Genomic DNA, 3,011 nt, shown 5'->3' with positions numbered 1-3,011 from the left:
ATAGATCTTTGAGTTTTTACGACATCCCATTTTGCAAGATGGTACTGAATTCTTGAATTACTACTATTGTTTCATAGTCCTCCTATCACCTCTTGTTAGACAAAATCCCTTTAAAAATTTTGGTATACTTAGACATGTGTTTAATGGCTTCGATAAAAGGAATAGTGACTTGTAAGTTTTTAAAGGTTTTGACAAATCTTACAAATTACCTTTCTTCTTTTTGTTATTGTAACCTTGTGGGAATGGGATTGTTGGATACGTTAATTATGGGGGGACTCTTTTTTTAGGTAGCTTTTTTCTCTATTTACTTGATTTTTTACAATTACCTCTTCAACTTGTTCTTTGAAGGTTACTTTTCGAATAACTGGTTGCTTAGCCAAAGTTTTTTCATTTCTCAAAGTTATGGTAACTATCTTTTTATGTACTAGATTACTTAGTAGGTTTTTGGCTAATTGGGTAATTTGTAGTTCTAGATTCTTAATGGATTTAGCTTGATCTTGTAAGGTACCTTTTAGGGAAACTACTTGTTTAAGGATGGGTGATTTTTTATAGGTTGGCTGATGTAAGGCAAACTGGACCATTTCTATTCTAAATTGGCATTTTTCCCTAGATGAGGCTCATCACAAATTTCATAAGACATAAACGGTTTTTGTACGGCATTAACAAGGGCGATGGGGTTTTTAAGGCTTCAATTTTTTTGGTCAAATTTGCTAGTTGTGAATTAATGAAAGTAAAAGCATCAAGTTCATACACACCATTAGTTTTTTTGTGTATCTTACATTTCATGCCTCATTGATAGTTATTGGCTGCCATTTTCTCAATAAGTTCATGTGCTTTTTTAATAGTCTTGCTCATAATGGTTAATTCAATAGCTGGATCTAATATAGTTATTATGGATGGTTTCAATCCATTGTAAAAGATTTTTATTTTTAGGCATTAAAGGAGGCCATGATGTGGACACTTTCTCAATAGTTCCTTGAATCTTTCCTAAGCATCATAAAGATTCTCACCATCAAACTACATAAAAGTTGTTATTCCATTCCTTAACTTGGCTATCTTGGTAGGTGGAAAGAACTTAGTAAGAAACTTTTGCACCAAATCATCCTAAATTGTGATTGATCCAAATGGTAAGGAAGCTAACTAACTCTTTGCCTTATCCCCGAGAGAAAACCAAAAAAGTTTTAGTCTAATTGCATCATCTAAAATATCATTATATTTAAAAGTATCACATAATTCAAGAAAATTAGACAAGTGAAGATTTTGATCATCGCTTGGTAAACCATCAAACTGTACAAAAGTTTGGATCATTTGAATAATAAAAGGCTTGATTTTGAAATTATTTGCTTGTATAGCCAGCCTTTTTATGAATGGTTGAAAATCATCAGCATTAGGGACAACATAATCCCTAAATATTCTATGAACTTCATTGTTCGCATTTGCCATTTGCATAGATACAGCTGGTGTTGTTTGTTATCTTCTCAAATGTATAAAAATTCTTTTGATTTCTTTGTTAAGTGAAACTAGGTCAACACTTCTAGATCTACACATACAAATAAAAAAAGATCAAAACAAACACATACAAACAAAAAAAGATCAAAACAATTTAAAGCAAATAAAAGTAAATGTTTAGATTATAAGAGAGTAGAAAATCTTTATTGATATTGAATCGAATACTGTTATAATCCTTAACAACGGACTCAAAAACTTGATTGCTACTTTTTATCATACCTATAAATACATAGATCATAATCAAGTAATAAAGTAATGAAATAGAGTATCATTCCATAAGGATTATAAAATTAAATTGTTGGGTGGATTCAAGTACCAAAGGTGGTAAGCTAACTCCTTATATCTAAACTAATGAAAACTTTGATTGATTGCAATAAAAATAATTAAGAATGAAAATCGAATCTCGTATAGACCTAGATCTACTTATTCAACAATAACTTGGAAAGTATTTTGATTTGGCCAAATCTAACTAGTAAGCTTTAGAAAAGAAATTGAATGACTGCCACAAATAAAGATTGCATAAAAGAAAAAATAGAGCAAAGTTGCATGAAAACTGAAACTTAGAATGGGAACAAGAAATAATGTCGAAGTTTGTAATCAATAAAATAACTTGTAAACTAGAAATAAATAAAGAAAGATTTAAAGAACTTGATCTTGAAAATAAAAGAATAATTGTATTGAAAAGATTTAAGAAAACAAGAATTCTTGTAATAGCTAATTTGTCACCTTAGCCTAATACCAAGAAAGCTAAAAAGAAACTAGAAAACTAAATAAAAAAGAGAAGAAGAATGGTTTGGAGTGAAATGTGAAATACAAGATCTAACCTTCCTATTTATAGATAGGAGTTTCGGTTATGGGATAAATATTAAGATTACAAGTTTAATTCTATCTAAACTCCAAAGGATAAAACTCATCTTGATCTTGCACTGTTGATCAAACATAGGAATCTTGAACATTAAAAATCCTTGGCTGATCATGCTTCTTGAAATACAATCTTGACCATTCATCATGCTTGCTTGCATCTTGATCTTATAATTTTGAAGAGTTTTGACTATCTTAAATTTTAAGACCTTGTTATTGCTTTTTATCCAAACTCTTAAGATTAATCTTGCAAAAGTCTTTCTTGAAATAACTTTTTAATGGTTAATCAAAAGAGTCATGGTTGAATAAAAATTCTTTTGCCGAATGTTTTATAGAGTCCTTTCTTGATTAAAAGTTTTCAATTATCACACATGCATGTAGAAGTCCTCTTGGCTTTAGAAAAATCAAATGCTTGTAGGAGTCAAAGTACCATTAGGATTTCTACTTCAAGTCAAATTTAAAAATCCTACTTCAAGTAGAATTCAATTACATCTTTATTATGCATAGCCGAATATTTCAAGAATGGATCTTGTTTTAATTTTGCATAGACTTTGTATGAAAATGAATTGAAATCCTACCTCAAGTTGAAAAACCTAAAGATCAAGCAGACAAACATTAAACGCACCAAATTCAAGCAAATT

At 29.8% G+C, this 3,011-nt stretch overlaps 1 non-coding gene across 1 annotated transcript; it reads left to right on the top strand.

Annotated features, from left to right (window-relative positions):
- Positions 1-943: 943 nt before the first annotated feature.
- On the top strand, positions 944-1,050 carry LOC149516189 (small nucleolar RNA R71). Its single transcript, XR_016346757.1, has one exon. It is a non-coding gene; the product is annotated as a small nucleolar RNA R71 (small nucleolar RNA).
- The last annotated feature ends 1,961 nt before the right edge of the window (positions 1,051-3,011 follow it).

Source organism: Durio zibethinus, chromosome 11, assembly GCF_047325235.1.
Source record: "Durio zibethinus cultivar Kanyao isolate XHJ-2024 chromosome 11, ASM4732523v1, whole genome shotgun sequence".
NCBI classification, from domain to species: domain Eukaryota; kingdom Viridiplantae; phylum Streptophyta; class Magnoliopsida; order Malvales; family Malvaceae; genus Durio; species Durio zibethinus.
This window is presented reverse-complemented; position numbering and strand designations above follow the sequence as displayed.